General features: G+C 39.4%; 1 long non-coding RNA gene across 2 annotated transcripts; it reads right to left on the minus strand.

The window, feature by feature from the left end:
• Nucleotides 1-5176: 5176 nt before the first annotated feature.
• Nucleotides 5177-10152, minus strand: LOC132609071 (uncharacterized). 2 transcript variants are annotated; one of them, XR_009570663.1, is made up of 3 exons: nt 5940-10152; nt 5703-5784; nt 5177-5384 (listed from the first exon to the last, which is right to left on the minus strand). It is a non-coding gene; the product is annotated as an uncharacterized LOC132609071 (long non-coding RNA). The 2 variants fall into 2 exon arrangements; XR_009570664.1 differs by having other exon boundaries at nt 5703-10152.
• Nucleotides 10153-26052: the final 15900 nt, after the last annotated feature.

A 26052-nucleotide genomic window follows, 5' to 3' on the forward strand; every position in this document is an offset into this window, starting at 1 on the left:
CTGGAAAATAAGCATTTTGGTATTCTGAAAAATGTACTTACTTTTGTACTGCTTGTTTCGATTATGGTTCTGTTTTCTAAGGTGGTCCCCACTTAAAAAAATGTTGTTTTCTATTAATTTTCGTCGGGAAAGTTTAGATTCTTGGTATATTCAAGTCAAGGAGCAAGATTCTAAGCTCGAATTGTGGACAAAAGCAGCGTACAACTCGATTAACACAACTCGACAAAAAATCTTCGATTAAGGTTTTCTACTATGAATTTTTTTTATTAATTTGTTATATACATTATATTGTACGCATGTTTAACATTTAATCGTCATTAATTTCCAAAAAAAAAAAGTCAAATTTCATTTTATTTTATTTTGGTTTGATCGGCTGGGCAGTTGCTTTTGCCACTATTCCTTTTTTTTTTTTTTGGCAAATTCATTAATTGTTAAATGTGTATGAATTTTTAATTTGTTAAATTTTTATGAATTGTTAAGTTGTTATATGTTTATGAGTTGTTAATTGTTTATGAATTGTTAATTATTTATAAATTGTTAATTATTTATGAATTGTTAATTGTTGATGAATTGTTAATTGTTAATTGTTAAGTGTTAATGAATTATTATTTTGTTAATTGATTATTTGTTTAATATTGATTATGAATTAATTAGTTGTTAAATATTGGTTATGAATTGAAAGAAGTTGATTGGTAATGAATTATTATTTTGTTAACACTTTGTTTGGATGATTGTTATGAATTGTTTCATAATGTATCGTATTGTGTTGTATTGTATAGGACCAAATCAGTCGTTACATAAAATAGGATCTTTCGTCATTACATAACGATGGATTTAACGATACGATACAATAAAATTAAAGTAACAATCAAAGCAAACATTGTATTTAAACTAACAACACAATGTAATACAATAGGTAACAACCATCCAAACAAGTTGTAAATGATTATGAATTGTTAATCTATATTATTTTAACAGCATGAATATATATGTTAAATAAATAAAAAGATTATCTAAAAAAGAATAGTTAAAGTTCTTCTTTTCATACATACATAAGTTAACGATAAAAATGTAAAGTTCGTACGAAAATATGTGGTCAACGAATATACTCTTTTAGTCTAATTTTATCATAGTTGTGTTGGCTATTTGGTCAACTAAAAATATATCACATATTCAAAATAGAGTTCTAAACAAGTATTACTGATGAATTTCGATTCCCAAACTAATTAACTTAAAAGTCTTTGCCAATCACATAATTCAAAACTAATTAACTTAAAAGTCTTTGCCATCACATATGTGTCCTTACTATCACATATTAAATTTACTGCACATTTAATATGACGAAAGTCATGTTGAAAACAATTATTTTTATTCCAATATTTGGTTGGAGAGTGAAAATAATTTTTGGAAAAGACTATCTAATAAATATTGTATTCAAGATAATAAGTAGATATTTTTTTTCCAAGTTGCTTATCAATAGAATATAAATAATATTATAAAAATCGACAAGAAATATTCGTGCAATGCACGTACATGGAGACTACATACCCCCAAAATATATTAATCTCCTATTATGTTAATTATGCCATTGTTATTTTATTTATTTGTGAAATTATTTATCCCATGTTAATTATTCACAAGATATAATACAACATAATTCGCATATTCCCTACATATTATTAATTAGTTAATATAATTTATCTTTCATTTCAAGAATAATGACTAATTTAGTTTATACAGACTGGACTCTTTCATGGATCCGAATGTTCCTCCTGGGCCTGATGATCACCCAAGGCCCGATGATCACCCGGGGCCCGCTGATAGATCAGTATTGTCTTTGCAAGGCAATCATAGGCCAGAGTTATTATGAGCTGGTACTATAGGGATATCGACTAGGCTCCATCCCCGTAGGCTGTAGAGAGCGTGGACTCTTTTACGCGAGCGCCCCCCACACCCTCGCATCTTAGAGATATTGTTTCGGGGAGACATCTATCGTTGTGTGTCTGTTGGTCGGGTACAACATGATTGGGCGCTCATTACGGCCATGGTTGAGCGGTGGAGGCCGGAGACACATACCTTTCATCTTCGCACTGGTGAGGCCACGATTACACTTCAGGATGTGGAGGTCCTCTTTGGATTACGGGTAGATGGAGAGCCACTATACACTCGGTATACCCCCTGACGTCCGTCACGAGCTCCGACACTACCAGCAGGACAATCGGGCTGCCATTGATGATGATTTTCTGGCATTCATGGCTGTCCGGCTTCACCGTTAGGAGAACAGGTTGGGCACTTTAGCGTTGGTTGACCATTTGACTCCTATTGACGATTACATGCACTGGTATCATCAGATCACACGCCGATTGATCGGCAACCCAGCTTTGCGTCCCGCTAGGGATGTAGGATACTCAGCACTCGCGGGGCAATACGAGGCATTGGTAAGTTTATCGTATTTAGATTTATTTAATTGCATTAATTGTTACGTTTTAAAAAATATATTTATTTTTTTTACTGTTGAACACAAATGCTACGCATGTTGGGGTTAGAGCATATGCCTTATCCCGGGCTTGCGGGGCTTGCATCGGAGATGGTACGGATATCCGAGGATGGTATCTGGCAGGCAGGAGAGATTAGGTGCATGGAGGAGCCTGTTCCAGAGGCTGAGTATCAGCTAGCGCCAGAAGGAGGACTGGGTGATCCCAGAGGAGAAGGTCGTGCTGCCAGAGGACGCCGTACGCGTAGAGGACGCGGTGCTGCTGCTAGAGGACCTGGTGGCGGAGGACACTATCTGGTAGATGAGGCCGATCCCATTCTAGAGGACGTTCCCGTTCTAGTCCATCCGCAGCCGTTCCAGGCCGGTGGCAGCTCACCTAGGGACTCACCTACGTTTACGCCGGCGCTCCTACTTGCTGAGATACCTGGATCTTCATCACAGCCGAGACAGATTGCATACATGGAGGAGCGTGATAACGTCAATTGGGCAGCGTTACACGCTTCATCAGCTGATGAGCGGCCTGTGAGGAATTTAGAGGGAGCCAGGATTCTTGACTTCGATGAGTTTTTGATCCCGGTTAGTATTTAAAATACTTATTTTTCATTTAAATTACTTATTTTAAATATATATGTTACTCATTATTTAGTAATATTTTATATTTTAGGATTCGGCGCCAGCAGGTCCAGCAGAGCCACCCACTCAGGCGTTTTCTTATGGGCCTGCCGAGCTAACGGTGTCTTCCCATGTGACTGTCGAGCCACAGGTAAGCTTTTTATTAAAATTAGTTTTATTCAATATAACGTCAATATTTAAAATACATATTTGATTATTTAAAGTACTTATTTTAAATATGTATGTTACTTATTATTTCGTTTTTTTCATATTTTAGGATTCGACGCCAGTGGATCCACAGGAGCCTTCTCATCAGCCTGCTGAGGCAGAGGTGTCTTCTCATGAGACTACCGAGGCGCAGGTAAGATTTTTACTTAAAATCAATTTTATTCAATATAAGGTAAATTTAAAATCAATTTTATTCAATATAAGGTAAATATTTATTTAATTTTTATAACCTTTATTTGGACTTCGAACAGCATCTCGTCCAGGAGACTACCTCATATTCTGCACCAAACCCATCTCAGGAGCCTACTCAGGCGCCCGTTGATACACAGGTTTGATTATTCAACAAACATTAATGTATTCAATATAAATAAGAAATGGTACTAATTATTATATACTTTTCAGGTTCATCCTTCGGTGCCTGCGGTGGCGACTCCCGACGAGGAAGAGGTCGAGTTTCCAGACCCAGATCAGCATTAGGTTCTGCCCGTGCTAGCGGGACCAGATCCCAAGAAGAAGCACATTCTAGTCAAGGGCGCACAGGCCAGGGGAAGAGGAGATGATCATGACTTGGAGCGTCCAGTTATTAAAAGGAAAAAGGGCGATGGAGACGATGGCGAGGGCGGTGGGGATAGTATTAGCCTTAGACCTAAGGATAGTCTCATGCATACCACATGTGGAACCCATCCACGATAGTGTATATACATTAGTGTTGTACAGTTTATCGTAAATATTATATATTTTTTGCATATCTATTTATATTTATAAATATTATCTTAGTCTTTATTATTGTTTATAGTTTCACATCCTAAATTGATAATAAAAAAAAGTGACACATTCGAAATAAAGTTTAACATTAATTTAAAAATAACACGAAACCCTAAAAGATAAATAACGTAAAGCTAATGACTACAAGTCTTCAAACAAAAAAGGACTTCGAGCACTTTTCAACCATTAAAACGACAATCCAAACTTTTGCGTATCCTTGAAGTATTGAACCTACCTTATTAATCGTACAAATATAAGTAGGGTTCTATATAAATTATTGAAGTTCCAGAGTCTCAAAGCACGATTAATATACGGCTAAACTACGTAAAAAAGTGTGAAAATGTAATAAGTGGTTGTTTTGGAAAAATGGTGGACTCCTATAGCGCAGTATTTTCCGTCACAATTAAGTGCTTAAGCGCAGTATTTCCGTCACAGTTAAGTGCTTAAGCGCAGTAAAATACTGCGCTAAAGGTACTTATGTCACTTTTTTTTTGTTGGGTATTTTGGTTCAAAAAAAATTTTTTTTGGGTCATTTTGGTTCCGGACTCTTAAAATTACAGGTATGGATGAACAAATCAGAGGAATGCATGTAGAAACAACTTGGAAATCAAATGGAAGAATTAGAAAGAAAATCTAACTGAAAGCCTCAAAAGAGAGGATGCCAGCTTTCGAACCACTAAACACGTGTAGCATTAAGGGCAAAGTAATCGTCTGACAAACACGTGCTCATTGTAGAGTGAGCTGGGACATAAACAAAATATTACAAAATTGATTTATTTACCCCTGTTCGTCCTAATTCTACTGTACAATTTTCAGTGCTTCTTGTACAATTATTTATGCAATGTCCGTACCCTCAACTCCCACTTCTAATATATATATATATATATATACTAGATGGGGATGACTGCTCAATTTACATTTTCAAGCGGTAGTCAGTTTTGGATGCTTTGCATAGTCATTTGGTCATGAAAGATAGCAGTAAAGAACAGAAAAAAACAAAAATTTAGCACGTAGAGAAACATAAAGCTAATTGGATTGCAGCTATCAGATGTGGCACATGCCATAATAGAAAGAACGTATAGAGTAACAGTTATTCAATAAAAGTTGCATCAGGTATCATATTTACAGAGATGTTGAAGATACTACACAACTAATACATATTTGCAGATATATTGATGCCAAAGTATGTTTTGGATACATTAGCTACTGTATCTCTTTGCTTCTTTTGGATATATTTGCTACTGTATCTCTTTGCTTCTTGTCTTTTGTAAGGCCGTCTCCTTATCTGCATTGTGTATCCATGAAACACAAAAATTTGCAGAAATGATATAAAGAATAGGTCATGAGAAAAAAATATTGTGAAGGGAAATTGACAGTACTTATATAATAGCGACAAAGCAAGAGAGCAGAATGCGATGTATTTTGGAACAATTAGGATTCATATACTACCTCCAGTTTTTGCTCCATTAAATAAGAGGTTTAAAATGATTAAATAGTGATCTTCATGTTTATATCTGGAGTTGTTTAATACTCGATAAATGATTCCACGCGTTAAAGCAAAAATTATTTGAAGCAACTTAAAAAGAAAATGACACATCTATACCTATAAATCTAGAACATTGAGGCGATCAAAAACTTCCAAATCAGCATAACAATCCTTCTTACTAACAAAATGCCTTTGTATTCTGCATCAGTCATTATCGGTAGACGATTAAAGCAAAATATAAAGAATTAAATCAAAAGGTTGGATTTCTCCACTATAGGGTTACCTATCAATAGATGATCAAAACAGGGGCACAATGAACCAAATCAAAAAAGCAGTTAGTCAAAGAAGTAGAACCTTCACCAGAAGACCTGCTTGATCATTTTCTAAAGATCACTGCTAACTTGCACTGTTATAATTAAGCTGTCATGTTTGAAAGTAAGTTAGCCATTCACAGCGTGTGCCAACCACTTTAAGTGATTTACCAATTTGGTGTCATAACCCTCGTCGTTCATCACCCCTCTTCTTGTTGTTGTTCATCTGCTTTAAGTCTGTAACTACACAAAGAGCTCTTCCCCCCAAACTTCTAACTACACCTGAATCAGAAGAAATGCATTAAACATATTTCAGATATAATAAAATATCATAACTGCATTACTTACACACCTCCACATCTTACTTCCTTGCACCGCTTACGCACTTCCACATTCTACTTATCACTTCTTCATTGTCCTCTGTACAGTCACATATTCTTCTAGAGATAGCAAGCACAATCAAGAACGAAAGGTTTTGACACCATAAATAGTCAAAGAGAGATTCATTTTTCAGAAACGGTATTCTACTTTAGGACACAAATCATCATTTTATCACTCCTTCGATGATATGATCAAAAATAATGTTCACAATTAGACTCCAAAGAATAATATGGATTGTCCTTCAACTTTTCAAAACACAATCAAATTTTTTCTTGGAAATCTTTAACCTACGGTATCTTCTTTTGAATATTAAACTATTTGAGAAATAAAGTGTCAAGTATCACTGATTTGCTGCTATGGTCTTTTAAACTATGAACATGTCATTTTTAGTTAAAAAACCTTGAGCCCGGGTACCTTTTTCATCTCCACCCTCAACTCCTAATTCCAGTTAAATTAGGAGTATATTGGTATAGAAGGAGTAATGTATACCAACTTCAAAATTGATATTTAGAATTAGAAGACATAATGAACCAAAACCCACTGCATGCAGGTGTCTAGTAAGTATTGCTAAGTCCTCCCATATCAAAAGGAAAAAGATGTATTGAATAGTTGTGTGTAAATGTTTACAAATAACTTTTTTATAGATATATTTATAAATAAAATTTGTCAAAAATACACTGGACATTCATGAATATAAATACATTTCTTGGAGGAAGAGACAAAATGAACCACCTATGATGCGATAAAATTAGCTCAACATGTAATTACTATTGGGCACTTTAAGTAGCAAAATGCATAACCATCTTTAAAGCCAACTAAAGCATACTCTATTCAATGCAAAAAATGACATAATATCGATACTGGGGTGCTCAAACTATAACACAAAAACATCAAATGGCTCGGCAGTTCCTCTCCTAATATTTCAGCTTATAAATTTTTAGAACCTTCCAAAGGAAAATGCTTAAAAACTCACTTTCCTACACAACAATTAAATACTTTACCCTCAAAGAGAGGTAATTTCACATCTTATATAGAAGTAAAATTTCAATTCCTCACCTTGCCAAGTCTTAGAACTAAATGCAATTGAATTTCATGAATTTTAAAATTACCCATGAGCACACGCAATCGAAATGATCTGCCTCGATCAGAGGAACTAACATACATCTCCAAGTTAAAAACAGAATCGCGGAATCTTCAAGTATAAGGCATCAGAGTCCATACACAACTTTTGCATTTAATGAGAAAAGATGGAGCATAGTTAAGGAGTGTAATTTATTTTTCAACAATCGAGATTGTACATCGGAAAACTCTGAACTTACCCTATCATAGTTAATTGGTAATTTTGTACTCCCTCCGTTCACTTTTACTTGTCAAGTTTTGACTTTTCACGTTGTTTAAGAAACAATGATTAAGATAGGTATTTTACCACAATACCCCTATTAAATGGTGTATAATTGTATTGGAGTTGGAAAAATGATTTGAAATGAGTAATAAATGCTAAGGGTAAAACAGGAATTTTTTTTGTCTTACCTTGATATGTGAAAATTGATAAGTAAAAATGAAAATCTATAAAAGGAATAGTGTACAAGTAAAAGTGAACGGAGGGAGTAGTTAAAAAGTGGAAACTGAAAGGAATTAAAAGAGGAAAAAGAAAGAGGGAATGAAGAGGCAGAGAAGAGGATTGCACGTGTTCTGCTTAAAAATAAAGAGCATACACGTGTTATAACAGAAATAGGTCAAACATTGTACAGTACTAAACAGATGGGCAAACATAATGTACCATTCATATTACTTTTGGTATCATAAATTAGTGCAGTGTTAGTCCCACCCCAACTCCCATTTCTATATATTAGTAATATCATGGGATATCAACTTAAGAAAGGAAGAAGAAGAAATATTTGAACAACCATACTTATCATACTCGTAAAATAATCACACTTACTCAAAATATACTAGGATATACAATAAATATACATTCTATATACTCAAGGTATATTGGATGTGTATACCTCTGTTTATCTGAAAGTATATTCAGGGTATATTAATATGCATATTTACTCTTACCTAAAGGAAATGAGGCCATAACATAAACAATGGAAATGAGATGATATGATCTTACTTATCCAAACATGTTCACTACTCAAAAAATGCACCAATTTCAATATCTCACAATATCCAGATGTCACATATTAAGATTCAAGGGTATCATTAGACTATGGCAGCAAATTCTTTATGCAAAGGAAGGAAGGGAATACACAAAACATAGACAAAAGATAGGGGACACATCAATCCAGTATACAAATGATGTAAGGGATGAGATGAAACACATGCATAATTTTCACAGCTTTTTTCTTGACAACGACAAAAGGTATGCATATGCAATATGTGATTAAGCATGCTTGTTTATTTTAACATGAACTAACAGATCTCTTTCTATCATATTGACACCAAATTGTACACTGAACTAGTTAAAAATTAATAGATTCCAGACTCAAGCAAATTGGTCATAATTCATGCTACGTTTTACTAACTATGGATTAAGGCTGAGACAAGTTAATGAATCTTGTTTAATCCCAAGAACAAGTTTAAATCCAGACCTATATAAGCATACTCAGACACCCTGAAGCTTCTGGCACAACTCATGCTTCAAAACAATAACCAAACAGGGCAAACCTCCTTACTCTTTACAAATTTCGGTTCTTAAAGTTCTACAAATTAACACAAGCAGCAACTAAAAATTAGGTCATGCATTTTCTACTTCTATGTTTTGAATCTTATTTCTATACTATTTAGATGTCCAATTTAACAAGGAGGTTAGCCAACTTAGTGTTTCATACTCAGAGAGTACATAGTCAAATTACATGGGATATTTAGTAGGTTCTCAATTCAACACATAAACACACTCGTAGAGGGTCCCATGGCCTTATGAGACAGCAAGGACGAACCCCGACAGGTAGAATAACTAAGATAAAGCTGATTATGTTTTACCCAAAGCCTCTTCTTAGTCTTATGGCCCTAGGAAATCACTCCATACCTTAGCTACTCTAAACATCTTCCCAAGTCAGGTTTGGCCCAAAGGGACATAAGGGTATTTCTATAAATGTGTTCTAAATCTGACTCATCATATTCTGACATGTATTTTACGAATTTGGAAAGTTTCACATGAGAATTACATATGTCAGTCAACTTAGCTAAAGATATAATCCATACACGGGCCAAATGAATAAGATCCTACGAATATTATAACTTAAATCATATTTTCTAGAACCTATCTTAGCTTATATTCATTACTATTCACACATACATAAGCATTTGGAAGTAAACAAACACATATCTTCATGGTACCAGACTGTTTGATCCTTTTTCTACCCTCTACATAGAATCCAGATACCTATCAATTCAAACAGCTCATAAAGATTTAAATGATGCTCAACACAGGGCTTAACCATACAGTTTTTTCTTGAAATTAAGCATATGAAGCAACCCCCAACTAATCCAAACATGCAATCATATATTTGGTTAAGCATAATACATATCCAATAATTACTTAAACAAGCCCACTATTCTAAACAATCATGACATTACTACCTAATCACATAGATCATGACTAAGTTATTGAAATGCTGCTGTGTTAAGCTAAATATTTAAACTACTAACCTAACTAGAAAACACAGAAAAACATAAAGTCTCTCCTAACCACCCAAAAGATCACCACACTAATTACTCTTTAGCAGATCATACAACTAAACTAACAGTAAACAAAGTAAGCTACATAACCACAAATTAAACTAATCAATAAATAACTAAAACAAATGGACCAAACTCACACATAAAACACATAATCACATAAAAAATGCAAAAATAAAATGAAAGAAAATAAAATTACCTTTCTTTCGGGCAGCCTTGGTCGAGAATGGACTTGGGGATCTTATGAACTCCTCCACACTTGTACACAGCAACACAAACACAAAGAGAAATAAAAACTTTTAAATCTAATCCAAAAAATTAAGAAAACTAAGGAAGGGTTCCAATTCAAGTTGGATTCCTTGTTGAGACTTAAAATATTCGAGTTTTTTGCTCCGAAAAGATTTGTTCAACTTGAAGGGCATGGGATTTTATACATAGAACCCCTCAATTTTCGTGTTTTCAAACGATGTGGGACTTCTAGTTTTGAAGGGATTCCTCTTGAATCCTTGTGATTCAACGAAAACTAATGAAAAATCATGAATAAGACAAAACTCATTAAGAACTCATCCTTGCTGTGCAGAAAAAGGAAAAGGAAAGAGAAAAGATTTTATCCTTTTTCGGAGTTGAGATACGGTGGTGACGGTGTGAGAGGGCAAGAGCAATAATTGCTCTTGCCCAATTTAGACGAGAAGCGACTGGAGATAGCAGGCTTGGCCTGCGTATTTGCTGTTTTTGGCAACCACAGAAGAGAGAGAACGAGAGGCATTGGGGATCTGAACCCAAATCACAAAAAGATTGAAATTATATAGGGGTTCATTTGGTTTTGGGAAGAAAAGGGAAAATTAGTTCGGGTGGTTCGGGGGGTTGCGGGTACGAAGAAATAGGCTTTGGCCAATTTCATTTTTTCAACAGAATTAAAAGAAAACATGGACATTTAGCGCAAATGTGTAATGACCCGTTCGGTCGTTACACGTGTTTTGATCATATTACCTCGTCGATCCAGTTCCCAAGGTATTTGGGCATTTTTAGTGAAAGTTAAAAGAATTAGAACCCTTAAGTGAAAGCATTTGATCAATAGTTGACTTTTGGGTAAATCAGACTTTTTCAAAAATTCGTTAATTTCGTGAGGTCTGGAGGGTCGTTATGACTTGGTAGAGTGGCTGGTTCGGTTCTCGAGGCTTTCAAATGCATTTTGGGTACTTGATTGGAAACTTAATTTTAGTCGTTTAGGGGTTGACCGAGTCAAAGTGACCTCCATTGTAAATTTCGAGGTCACAGATGGGTTCATAGAATGATTTTACTTGTGTCTGCATGTTTGGTTTGTATCTGGAAGGTCTCAGTGGATGTTGGAATTTGGGTTGAGACCAGAAATTTTCTGGTTTCTGATGTCTCACCCCTGCGGGTCCGCCCAAGGGAGACCTGGCTCGCCGGAGCAAAAATTCGAATCATTTAATGAAGTGTGCCCCAACGGACGGGTATCTGCTGAGGCAGAATGGCGGAAGCGGAATTCCCTTCCCCCAGCAATGATAGCTGAATAAGAAACCTTATTTTTTTCCAACTTCGAATCATTATTTCCATTCACCAAAAACCTAATCCTAAGGAGTATTGTGTGTGATTTCTGAAGAATAGTTGGTGGAATAATCTTGGATGTCACGACCAAATAGGCGAACCCTTAACTCAACATTCCCAAATAATAGAAAATAGCGGAAGAAGTAAAATAACAAAAGTCTTACAATTATAATATATAAAAAAAAAATACGAAAGTAAATGAAATCCGCCCCAGTATCTAGTCAGGTCATACAAGAGCATCTAACTAAAATCTACAGGTCTGGAATACCAATAATACATCAAGTCCGAATATGTCTCGAAATAGGAAATAAGACATAAATAAGAAGAATCTTCAAGGCGGCGGACGTCTCGTGCTCACCCTGTAGACTCTAAGCAACTCTTGGGGCGACTATCAGCCACGAGAAACAGAAGTAGATCCAACCTGGAATTCTACATTCATAAAAGAATGCAGCAAGTGTAGGTCAGTACAAAACCACTGTATTGGTAGGTATCATCGGTCGACTAAGTATAGCTAACATAATTAAGACAATAAAGGAGGATAGGCAGATAAATCAACAAGTATAAGTCAAACACAATGAGAAACAAGTATTCGTCATCACCTAGGTTGAAGCATCTAAACCCAAGTATGTCAAGTCTCAATATATATCCAATCCGAAAACAACAACACAAGTAAAACACTGGATCATCACAATATAAGCCAAGATGCAATGCAGTGCAATAAGGTAAGAATGCCAATGCAGTGTACACATGTACACCATACGGAAGTATCGACGTCCCGGTAACACAACCCATGGGGGACCTGTGAAGTCCATGTACTCACTCATCCACGATTTCGAGACAATCATCGGACATCGGACTCTCGCATAACACAATCCACGATTCCGGGACAACTACCACATATCGGACTACTCACATCACTCTTATGCAAACTGAGCTCAGCTCATCACAGTGTTTCATCAAGTATCAACAATGTTTCAACAATAAATTATGAGAGATGTGAATGTGTGCGATGTATGAGTCAACATGAATAATAAGATCAATATCACAAGTACCAAACATGGGTATGCCAACAATATCATGAAAGACTACACAAGTCATATAAAGACAATATCCCCGAAATCGAATTCCAACAAGTGGGCCACCGCAATATCATGAACAAGATATCTCAATAGTCTCCAATATCCACTATCACTATGCGGCTTCAAGCCCACAACAATAGGACAACTCAATCATAACACAACAGGGTGGCTTGCCCCAATCAAATAATGTCACGACCCATCCCCGTGGGCCGTGACTGGTGCCCGACTTGGGCACCCCCTAGGTGCTCATTTACCAAATCCAGCATACAAATGGCCTGTATATAAATAAATACCAGACGAGGCTCCACCCGGGTACCTACAACCATATACACTGCACAGAAGCCGGCAAGGCTTTCAGATTATACATAGCGTATTGAAACATATATACATGCAACCGATAGGGTCGCCACGGCGGATGAGCCGCCCAAACCCAACTCACACGACACATCCAGACAAAACTGTACATTACCCACGTCTATGTCTACAGACCTCTAATACAATACGACAGAATCACCTGGCAGGACAGGGCCCTGCCGTACCCTGAACAACATAACATGTACATCAGAAGAGTATATACCAAAACGTCGGCTCCGGAACAAAGGGAGCACCTCAAACCGCAAGATGGAATCCTATGCCGGCGGGTCACCAAAATGTGGATCTGTACCTGCGGGCATGAAACGCAGCCCCCCGAAAAGAGGGGGGTCAGTACGAAATATGTACTGAGTATGTAAAGCATACCACACAGAAAGCAAGGTCACAACTGAAATACGATATATAGAAAGCGAGCACAATAGCCAGATTACTAAGGAGTCGTATCCGGCGTACAACAGCAAAAGAAGTTCCGGAAAATCAACACGGCAATCGGAATGCCAAAATGTTTGCTTTCTTTTGGAAAACCTTTTTGTTTCGCTCACATAGGAAAATCAACGCGCCGTTTCCGCGGCCCTAAGTCCAGCGGTCGCTATCACACAAACCGCGGCCGAGTATCCAGCGGTCACAATCACAAATACCGCGGTCGAGTATCCAGCGGTCACTATCACAAATTCGACATACCGCAGTCAAGGGTCCAGCGGTCTATGTCGGGCATAATCACAAGTGCGGCAGACGCGGTCAAGGGTCCAGCAGTCAATGCCACACGTCCGGCATGACGCGGTCGAGGGTCCAGCAGTTAATGTCGGACACGCCGCGGTCGAGGGTCCAGCGGCCAATATTACATATGCGCATATTCACATAACCGGCCCGGGACTCGGCCAAACAGAAAATAACCATACAGAATGCCAAATTATCACTTCCCACACGTAAATCACACATGCCAGGATCATGCATCACACAGGGCTCAGGTATACCAAAATCGTATATCGGAAAACACAGAAAATAAGTAGTTTGTCTAAAATCTCAGGGTAAGATTTTTAAAACGCTTTAGATGTCAAAAACATTTTATAATGATCATAAAAGTGGTCATAACACCTATCGTATAGTAAACAGCCTAATGACCAGGAGTTACCTGCGAACTCCGGACAAAAGTACATTGGCTAAAGCCATACAACACATATCAGGGTTTCTATCCCCGCAATTGGTTCAATAATCATTAAAATCCGTCTCGGATAGATAAAATATCTCCCGCTTAGTAGTCGGAACAATAACCATGAGTTCCCTTGACTTACCGTACGAGAATAGGACAAACAGAACAATAAGAGGGGCATCGGGGATAGCGGGCCCACCTCGGGCCAAGTCGAGGCGGCGGACAAGAATCACGCCTATTAGACTCTACGGAGTCATCCAGGAAAGTTTCAGAGTGATCGGGTTACATTTGTAAAAGTTATGGAGGTTTAGCCACTTTTCAAGCAAAATGCACCTTTTAGGGTTCAATGGCACTGAATGAATAGTAACAAAACCCAAATCTCGGATTACGAAGAGCAGAATTGTCCCCGAGGCCGAAATCTCAACCTAATAGATCTAGGGCATGCCAAAGAAGGGAAGGATGAGCTTTACATACCTTTTTCCGCCACCTATACGTCTCCAAAACCAAGCCTCAAGTTCGCCAAAAATCTACAAATGGTCACATTTACCAATTGTGAGTTGCGAGCTTTTAAGAAATAACTTAAGTCTATACTGGCCTACCGAAATTTCGGCAGCATCTCCCTTATACATATAGCATCCCCGAGACTTATCTCGGCTCAATATATCAACAACAACAACAACAACCCATTCAACAATATAAACAACTACCACAGATCGCACTAGAATGCAAAGATTCCTCTTTTCTTCATAAAACAAAAACTTTAATTTCAACTCCACAATATCAAGCTACTATCCATGTTTTCCATATCCATTAACTAATTAAGAATCACTCAAGTACATTTCGACGATATTTTAAACAACACTCAAGGGTTCAAACAATTCACCGATTCCATACTCTATCCGATACTTCAACAAATGCGACAAAACAATAAAGTCGCGTCGTCTTCTTCCAAATTCATTAACAACAACATCATTTCCCAATTTAGTAATTCCACTTCCATGATTACATTAAACTAAGTAAATTCACATAATCTTTCCACAACATCTTACAACCAATTTTCACGCAAGTTTTGAACCATTATGCTTCCATTTACATCATAAGGCTACAACACCACAATTAACATATCAAATAATTTAATCCATGTTCCTCCTCCTCCCATATAGCACACGGCCACACACACATATTCTCAACACACCAAATTTTCACACTTTCATTCATTTCCATACATCACAACACATATATAATCTTTCATAACATAACAAGAACATGGAATCCTTACCTTTTCTTCCAACTTTCACTTGCCACAAACGTTGCCTCCTCGCCAAACTAATTGCACCACGTTGTAGAGCGTCTTGCACTTGTTAAGGATTCAAGAAGAGTAAGATTTTTGGTTCAAGATCAAAGGCTAGGGATTTTGTTTTTTGTGCTTAGCCGAGAGCTCCTCAAAGGGGTTTCTTCAATTTTTCTTGTGTTGTACTTGTTTCTTGAACCTTCTAATGGATTGGTATGATTATATAATATTGCCCCTTTATTAATATATCACATGCTAACAATTATTTTGTGCTTGGGCCAAGCCTCAATGGCCGGCCACCCCTATGGTTATTGGGCCCAAAATTGTTTTCATTTTGTTGATCCCAATTCATTACACTCTCGTTTTGTAATTCCCGAAACTAATTTCCGAAATCTCGATGTTGCGCTTGGCCTTCTTCAACAACTCCACAATAATTTTTCTCATAGACAACACACACACATTTTAACTCAAACCAACATATAACCTCATTCCTTACAAATCAAAATTATTTCGGATTTTCCCGAACATACGAAAGTACGGGATATAACATCCTCCCCCCCTTTAGAACATTCGTCCTCGAATGTTAAACTGACCTTATGGGGTCTCTTGATACATCCGGGGAGGGATTCGTCTTTTCTTCGAAGATTTCCAAAGGTTGCGATTGCTATCTCTTTTTCTTTACCGGCTGGGTTCGCCTTAGCCTACTCGACCTATTCAAGGTTTCTAACCATTTAGTACATTTAATTCCCTTTAGGCTACACCAAAGTTCCCATTTATCTTTTGTGCTTGGCTTTATGAAAGTTTCGGGGTACTTCCCAGGGGTCACCCATCCCAAAATTACCCTGGCCCCAACACACTTAACCTTGGAACTTTTGTGCGTTTGGATGCGTTAAGGTCAATACAACTGCGTCGGCTGCCCCACACGACCTTTGCCACACAATTTAGGACAGATCACAGTTTCAGTAGATTTTCAAAATAATTTCGTAGCGGGTCCCACCCCGGGTCTAAACCATACGACTATCGTGTCGCCCTTCCGAATCCTCAATGTCCATTTCCATAGGTATGTTTATGGTTATCTCATATAGTTCTACTGGGTTGAAGATTATTTTACTTTTGCAAACACCCGGAGGAAGAAAATCACATAATATAATAGAGCACAGATTTATCCACACGTATATTTCTCAAGAAAAGATTGATATTATACCTGGGTCGGCACCCGGTGCCATCTCTGGGTCCTGCCGGCTGGTCAGCGCGTATAGACGGTTCGATGGACCGCCGGAACTGGAGGCTCCGCCGCGACCTCTGCCACGACCTGCTGGTACCGGTGTGCCCCGTCCCATCGGGCGCATGGCTACCGAAGGGGAAGACGAACCAGCGACTGACCCGGTAGATTGGGCTGCTCCCCCGGCACGGTCCCCGAGTGGGCAGTCTCTCATATAGTGGCCCTGCTGGCCGCAGGTAAAGCAAGCACCCGTGGCACGACGACACTCCCCCTCCCGGTGGTGTCTCCTACAGAGAGGGCAGCGGGGTAAAGGTGGCCTCCACTGGCTGGAATCTCTTTCCCTCTGAAAGTCTGAAGCCCTAGAGCTCTGGCCTGCCCTCGAATATTCTGTACCATCCGATTCCCAGCCAGGGAACTGTGGGGGGGTGCTCTGTGCTGGCTGGGAAGGATATCCGCTCTGCTGCTGCTGAGGCTGCCTGCCTCGCGATCCCCCCAGAATATCTCGCGGATCTGGATCTCTTGGGCGGACCCCTATCATAATCCCTGTCAGGCTGGCGCCCTCAGCGTCGGTCCTCCATATTCTGGGCGTGGGCCTGTATACGGGCAATGTCCATCCCTGTCTGGGCCGCCATCACTGTACAGCTGTCAACCAAATAATCATCCAACCCCATCACGTACCAGTGCATCCGGTCAGTCATATCAGCAACATAGGTGGACGCGTATCTAGCCAGCGAATCAAACTCCAGACTGTACTCCCTAACACTCCTGCCCCCCTGCCTCAATAGCAGAAACCTGTCTACTCTGGCCCGCCTCATCTCCGGAGGTATAAAATGGGCCAGGAAGGCCTCTGTGAACTCTCCCCATACCGCTGGAGGGGCATCCTCACCTCTGGATAACATCCAAGACTCATACCAGTTAGCTGCTACGTCGTGCAACCGGTATGACGCCAACTCAACCGACTCTGCCTCGGAGGCACTAATCAATCGCAGGGAACGCTGCATTTGCCGGACGAACTCCTGAGGGTCCTCTGCGGGCTTTAACCCGGAAAACTCTGGTGGGCGACAAAGCAGAAAATCACGAGCCCTTTTACCATTGCGTCCGTCTACACGATCATCTCCTGCTCCCTGTCTCTGAACCTGTCCCGCCACCAACTGAGTCAATAACTGGACTGCCTCTCTCAGGGTCCCATCATCTGCCCGTGGCTGGGGGGCTGGGGGTACAGGTACTGGTGCCGCGGGAGCTGGCGGTGGGGCCGCCCCCGGTATTGCAGTTGTGGCTGCTCCAGACCCCTCCGGCACTGGTGGCGTAACGGAACTGGTCGTCGAAGGCACAACATCTGACTCGATATGGGTACGGGCCCTAGTAGCCACCTGATCTCGGCTGGTCTCACCTGCCGCTGTAGACTTGCCCTTCTGGGCGCCCGTGGCCTTCCTCGGAGGCATCGCTGAAAATATAGCAATTCGTCAGGGAAGAACACTCCTGATAAACAGCTCTATCGCACGATCTAGGACCAGAAGAAAAGATAACACCCTAAATGTCCTGTAGCCTCCAGTTTATAGATGTGGTGCACAACACACCGATAAACAAGACTCTATTAGACACGGTCTGTAGACAATCCGAGGACGGAACTGCTCTGATACCACTTCTGTCACGACCCATCCCCGTGGGCCGTGACTGGTGCCCGACTTGGGCACCCCCTAGGTGCTCATTTACCAAATCCAGCATACAAATGGCCTGTATATAAATAAATACCAGACGAGGCACCACCCGGGTACCTACAACCATATACACTGCACAGAAGCCGGCAAGGCTTTCAGATTATACATAGCGTATTGAAACATATATACATGCAACCGATAGGGTCGCCACGGCGGATGAGCCGCCCAAACCCAACTCACACGACACATCCAGACAAAACTGTACATTACCCACGTCTATGTCTACAGACCTCTAATACAATACGACAGAATCACCTGGCAGGACAGGGCCCTGCCGTACCCTGAACAACATCACATGTACATCAGAAGAGTATATACCAAAACGTCGGCTCCGGAACAAAGGGAGCACCTCAAACCGCAAGATGGAATCCTATGCCGGCGGGTCACCAAAATGTGGATCTGTACCTGCGGGCATGAAACGCAGCCCCCCGAAAAGAGGGGGTCAGTACGAAATATGTACTGAGTATGTAAAGCATACCACACAGAAAGCAAGGTCACAACTGAAATACGATATATAGAAAGCGAGCACAATAGCCAGAATACTAAGGAGTCGTATCCGGCGTACAACAGCAAAAGAAGTTCCGGAAAATCAACACGGCAATCGGAATGCCAAAATGTTTGCTTTCTTTTGGAAAACCTTTTTGTTTCGCTCACATAGGAAAATCAACGCGCCGTTTCCGCGGCCCTAAGTCCAGCGGTCGCTATCATACAAATCGCGGCCGAGTATCCAGCGGTCACAATCACAAATACCGTTGTCGAGTATCCAGCGGTCACTATCACAAATTCGACATACCGCGGTCAAGGGTCCAGCGGTCTATGTCGGGCATAATCACAAGTGCGGCAGACGTGGTCAAGGGTCCAGCAGTCAATGCCATACGTCCGGCATGACGCGGTCGAGGGTCCAGCCGTCAATGTCGGACACGCCGCGGTCGAGGGTCCAGCGGCCAATATTACATATGCGCATATTCACATAACTGGCCCGGGACTCGGCCAAACAGAAAATAACCATACAAAATGCCAAATTATCACTTCCCACATGTAAATCACACATGCCAGGATCAAGCATCACACAGGGCTCAGGTATACCAAAATCGTATATCGGAAAACACAGAAAATAAGTAGTTTGTCTAAAATCTCAGGGTAAGATTTTTAAAACGCTTTAGATGTCAAAAACATTTTATAATGATCATAAAGGTGGTCATAACACCTATCGTATAGTAAACAGCCTAATGACCAGGAGTTACCTGCGAACTCCGGACAAAAGTACATTGGCTAAAGCCATACAGCACATATCAGGGTTTCTATCCCCGCAATTGGTTCAATAATCATTAAAAATCCGTCTCGGATAGATAAAATATCTCCCGCTTAGTAGTCGGAACAATAACCATGAGTTCCCTTGACTTACCGTACGAGAATAGGACAAACAGAACAATAAGAGGGGCATCGGGGATAGCGGGCCCACCTCGGGCCAAGTCGAGGCGGCGGACAAGAATCACGCCTATTAGACTCTACGGAGTCATCCAGGAAAGTTTCAGAGTGATCGGGTTACATTTGTAAAAGTTATGGAGGTTTAGCCACTTTTCAAGCAAAATGCACCTTTTAGGGTTCAATGGCACTGAATGAATAGTAACAAAACCCAAATCTCGGATTACGAAGAGCAGAATTGTCCCCGAGGCCGAAATCTCAACCTAATAGATCTAGGGCATGCCAAAGAAGGGAATGATGAGCTTTACATACCTTTTTCCGCCACCTATACGTCTCCAAAACCAAGCCTCAAGTTCGCCAAAAATCTATAAATGGTCACATTTACCAATTGTGAGTTGCGAGCTTTTAAGAAATCACTTAAGTCTATACTGGCCTACCGAAATTTCGGCAGCATCTCCCTTATACATATAGCATCCCCGAGACTTATCTCGGCTCAATATATCAACAACAACAACAACAACCCATTCAACAATATAAACAACTACCACAGATCGCACTAGAATGCAAAGATTCCTCTTTTCTTCATAAAACAAAAACTTTCATTTCAACTCCACAATATCAAGCTACTATCCATGTTTTCCATATCCATTAACTAATTAAGAATCACTCAAGTACATTTCGACGATATTTTAAACAACACTCAAGGGTTCAAACAATTCACCGATTCCATACTCTATCCGATACTTCAACAAATGCGACAAAACAATAAAGTCGCGTCGTCTTCTTCCAAATTCATTAACAACAACATCATTTCCCAATTTAGTAATTCCACTTCCATGATTACATTAAACTAAGTAAATTCACATAATCTTTCCACAACAACTTACAACCAATTTTCACGCAAGTTTTGAACCATTATGCTTCCATTTACATCATAAGGCTACAACACCACAATTAACATATCAAATAATTTAATCCATGTTCCTCCTCCTCCCATATAGCACACGGCCACACACACATATTCTCAACACACCAAATTTTCACACTTTCATTCATTTCCATACATCACAACACATATATAATCTTTCATAACATAACAAGAACATGGAATCCTTACCTTTTCTTCCAACTTTCACTTGCCACAAACGTTGCCTCCTCGCCAAACTAATTGCACCACGTTGTAGAGCGTCTTGCACTTGTTAAGGATTCAAGAAGAGTAAGATTTTTGGTTCAAGATCAAAGGCTAGGGATTTTTTTTTTGTGCTTAGCCGAGAGCTCCTCAAAGGGGTTTCTTCAATTTTTCTTGTGTTGTACTTGTTTCTTGAACCTTCTAATGGATTGGTATGATTATATAATATTGCCCCTTTATTAATATATCACATGCTAACAATTATTTTGGGCTTGGGCCAAGCCTCAATGGCCGGCCACCCCTATGGTTATTGGGCCCAAAATTGTTTTCATTTTGTTGAGCCCAATTCATTACACTCTCGTTTTGTAATTCCCGAAACTAATTTCCGAAATCTCGATGTTGCGCTTGGCCTTCTTCAAAAACTCCACAATAATTTTTCTCATAGACAACACACACACATTTTAACTCAAACCAACATATAACCTCATTCCTTACAAATCAAAATTATTTCAGATTTTCCCGAACATACGAAAGTACGGGATATAACAAATAACAGGGCCAAACCTAATACAATATCCAACCCAACTTCATACCAGAAGGTTTACATGCTTTCTATGACAATAAAATATAAATTTATGCTTCGCTACACAAAGTCTCACCAAGGGTAAGCCATAACCTACCTGGATGGCCGAACAACAAAACACCAACAATCACTCATTCGCTTTTCCCTTCCTCTTTGCCTCAAGATCATGATATTTGAAATCTAGACTAGAAATCATGAGGATCGATACCTATATTGCTATCATTCAATTCAGGTCAAAACCCAACCCTAGAGTTTGGGAAAATGGGACCCACAATGTAAAAACGAAAATTCAGGGGTAAATTATCCAATTAAACACTAGATGATCAAAACCCATCAACTAATTGCTAAATTAACTCAAGGATTCATCCAATTTCGAAACCCAAGCAAAAACCCCAATTTTGGATATAAACCCTAAATCTTAAATTCAAGAATTCATCATTAATAATGGAAGGTATATGATTAACAACCTTAGATACATCATAATTTAGCATAAACCCAATCAATTCACCATTCAATGCAACTTAGGAAGTCTAACCAATTTTATGAACTTCTCAAGAAATACTCATTAAACCTTCTTTCATGAAAAATCCTAATTTCCTACTTTAGAAATCATGGATTAAAGCTTAAACCAAAGGAACGAATCAAAGGAAATACTTAGATTATGGTTTAGACCTTACCCAATGGAAGAAACTTGAAGAACATCCTTGAATTCTCCTAAACCCAAGCTCTCAAGATGAGAGAAACCCAAACAACATTAATAGCAAAAACGCCCAGCTGTTCTGCCTTTTTGTTTTTGTGCCAAACGATCCTAAAACTTTCTTTTGATGCCTCCAATGGATTCCGTGTGAAATTCCAATCAAGTTAGGCTTTTGAATGACTTCATTTGACCTTATAATGAAGGAGATATGTTGGTTTCAATATTTGGAGTTGTGCAGATTTTTAAATACGAATTCAGTGGCAATTTCGTAATTAACATGAAAAAACTAGCAACCCAATTCTTAGTAAAATGACCATAAATATCTCATACGATGTCACAACTTGATGATTTCAGTTGCTATGGTTCCAAAATTACGATACGAATATAATGGTTCAGTCGAAACACGAAGCAAAGGCCATTTTCTCAATATGATATCTTTTATGCTCAAATCGACGTCGAAACCGAAAACAATAACCATACAACCCAAACTTATCCAAAACTCATTGGAATCTAACCAAACTTTGTGAACATGTCCAAAATCATCATACAAACTTATTGGAACTTTCAAAACACCGACACGGGATCATCTTGACCCGATGTTGACCGTGGTCAACTCCAATTCTAACTTAACTAGTTTCTCAACCAATGACCCAAATCACACCCGAACCCTTCGGGAACCAAACCAATGACACGACTAAGTCATAAATCACCCTCCGGACCTAATGGAACTGTCGGACTTCGTTTACGGGCACGTTTACCCAAAAGTCAACTTCGAGTCAAACGATTTGCGCATTAAGATCAAATTTTCTCAAAGTAATTCCAAAACCCAAAATGATGCCTAGGGAACTATGCCACCGGTCCCCGTGGATCAAAATAGTACTAACAAGGCTTGGGGATGAGTCAACAGGGGCAAAAACGTAAAAACACAATAACGACCAAATGGGTCGTTACATTAGATACCAATTAAACAATTGCTCGTCCTCGAGTGACTTGGGGATGAAATGAGGGAACAGTAGCTGATTCGGCAATTAACTGGGGATATCTCTCATGTATCTCAGACTTAGTCTTCCAAGTAGTTTCTTCAATCGGACGATGCTTCCACTGACTTCCACTGACCTAATCTCCTTAGATCTCAATTTCTAACCTTCCTATCCAGGATAGTAAAATGCTTCTCCTCACAAGACAAGTTCTCATCACGCAATGCTGAATCCCAAAGAATAATGTAAGACCCATCAGAATGGTACTTCTTCAGTATAGGCACAGGGAAATCGGAGAAACACCCAACATCTCAAACTCTATAAAGAACCTCAAATGCATCAAACCAATCCTACGGGAGAACGACACCTCCTACCATATAAAGCCTAACTCTCACTATGCTGACCCGAAATGAATGCACAACCCTTGAATATCACCAATAGTCATTTTAACTGACTCCGAATTCCCGAACCCAATCACAGTCCTATCACACCTCTGTGGAGGTTAATTTTCATTTTTTTTCTCACACATAACAAATCATGTCTATCACCTTCGACTCCACAAGTTGAGTCCTATCCGAGTTGTCAACTTAGTATCGAAGAGCTATACCTTATGATTTCAATCTTCATGTTTATCAACTTTTTCGATACGCAAATCCGATACAAACTCGAACTTTTCGACGCAAACCCGAAGCCTCATATAGTAATCATATAACTATCGAACCTCTCATAGTATCATCTCGATATGCTAAAAAAATCTCCAAAAGTATCCAGTCTTACACTATCGCTCTAAATCTCATGCAATCACGCCCAAGTCTTTAATAACCAAAAGCGCTTACCCAAATTGTCCAGTCAATACTACTTGCAACATAAAATATCACTACGAGTAGGGTCTCACCTCGAAAATATAACTCTAGTCCTCATATGATAGGGATTCCACAATCTTTTCTCTTAAGGAATGCTAACTCATCCACTGTAGAAGGTCACGAAACTTATCCGGCGGTGTACCACCAAGCCATTTTTTATAAACCTCAACAAGTCGGTTCACTTAAATATGTTTCTCACTAGTCGCGGATCACGAACCTCACGAAACTCTGTCATATTACATAGTTCATCCCTGTAGATTTCCCTCTTAAGCTCTTGCAATAAATACATCTCAACTAGAAAATGCAAGAAGACTACACCACAATCCATACTAACCCAAGAAATCCCGAAGATGTACCCTTTTCTTATCGATTCACAATCATCTATACCTTTTCTCGACTCGTCAATTTCCAATTTCCTAATCACTTCACGATCATCGATACTGTAATCAATCATCGAATCCACTCCATCGAACACCGCATAATCATAAATCTTGCAAACTAGCTGAATTAATCCTGGAGATATGATCGTACCACACACTCTTCATATTAGCGTTCCTTTAACGCTTACCACTCTTAACTGAACGCTCTCTAAAGCCGACGTATCACATAATAGTATCACTAATATCCTTATGTATCCCACTGAATCATCCTTGACCAAATTGCCTTGCTCAATTTCTGAAATGTATACCGAACTTAACTCAGTCAACCCAACCAACAAATCATGATTTAGAAGCCTAGAAAGAATAATCATTAAACTCACTTTTAATCTTCCATCACTTAATGAACTAACAAGGCAGAGGGATTCTAATATGAGTAGGGGTAATAAAATAGCAAAGAGATTAGAAGGACTTACCACCAAGAGTCTTCTCCAAGAATATCCTAGATTTGCTCCCAAAATCTTAAATTTTGGAATAGAAATAAATGAGGGACTAAGATCTTTTAACACTTCATTTAATGAACTCGCTGCCCATGACCTGCTTTCGCAGCAAGATTACGGCTCTAGCTGTGCCGCCCCAGTGGTCCCATGATCGCTATAGCGGTTACACCTAAATGGCACCGACCGCCTCATCGGCAGGGTGACCGCTACAGGAGTACCGCTGCCGTGATGCTGGAGCTGCCAAAGCGGGCACCAAACACTAGAACACTATTCCCATTTCATAACTCCACCCGAATTTCCAACTAACTCCCCAGGCCATCTGCTCACAAACCACATACATAGACCCACATAAAAACACGCTACGAATGCACCCGTGGCCTCGAAATTCTCAACGGAGGTCTCATTGACCGAGTGAACCCCCGATACCTCAATTTTAACTTTCCAACCCAAGTTCCAAAATATATCCGAGTGCATTGGGAACCGAACCAATTATATACACAAGTTCTAAAAGACCATCCAGACCTCTCGAAATTGATGGATTTCCGAAAAAGGTACGTTTTCCTGAAAGTCAACTTTGAGTCAACTCTTTTTTGCTTAAAGCCATTTTTTCCCAAAAAATCACTAAAATCAATTCTGAACACCTCGAGAAGCGTGTCAACAGTCCCCTCAGGTCAAAAGTGAGATAACCAAGCTCTCACATCACTAATTTGTGTCTTAACGACTTTCTTTTTGCCCTTAACCTCGAAGACACCAATCAACCTCATCGGCCACCCTTTTACTGAACGCCATGATATAATGTCCCCACAGTCCAAACACGACTCGAGAGCCCATATTACCTCACCTCAAATCTTACGAACCTTAACCCCGGAACCCGATTGCAAGATGTCTCATTGTAATCCTTCAATCCTCGTATTTCATTTCAAATCAATTTTATCACCATCAACCAACAACGCTCAAATACACTTGATTCTCTAAACTACTCATCCATTTAAGGCCGACAAACCACAAAACAATACCAATGCTTCTTTTTCTATCTAAGTGAACAACCAGTAACTCCTCAAGTCATTAACTTATCACGAACGCCTATATTTGAAGTCATTTCCATCATTCGTTTACTAATTCCTCAAAGCCTACAA

This window comes from Lycium barbarum, chromosome 9, assembly GCF_019175385.1.
Source record: "Lycium barbarum isolate Lr01 chromosome 9, ASM1917538v2, whole genome shotgun sequence".
Lineage (NCBI taxonomy): Eukaryota > Viridiplantae > Streptophyta > Magnoliopsida > Solanales > Solanaceae > Lycium > Lycium barbarum.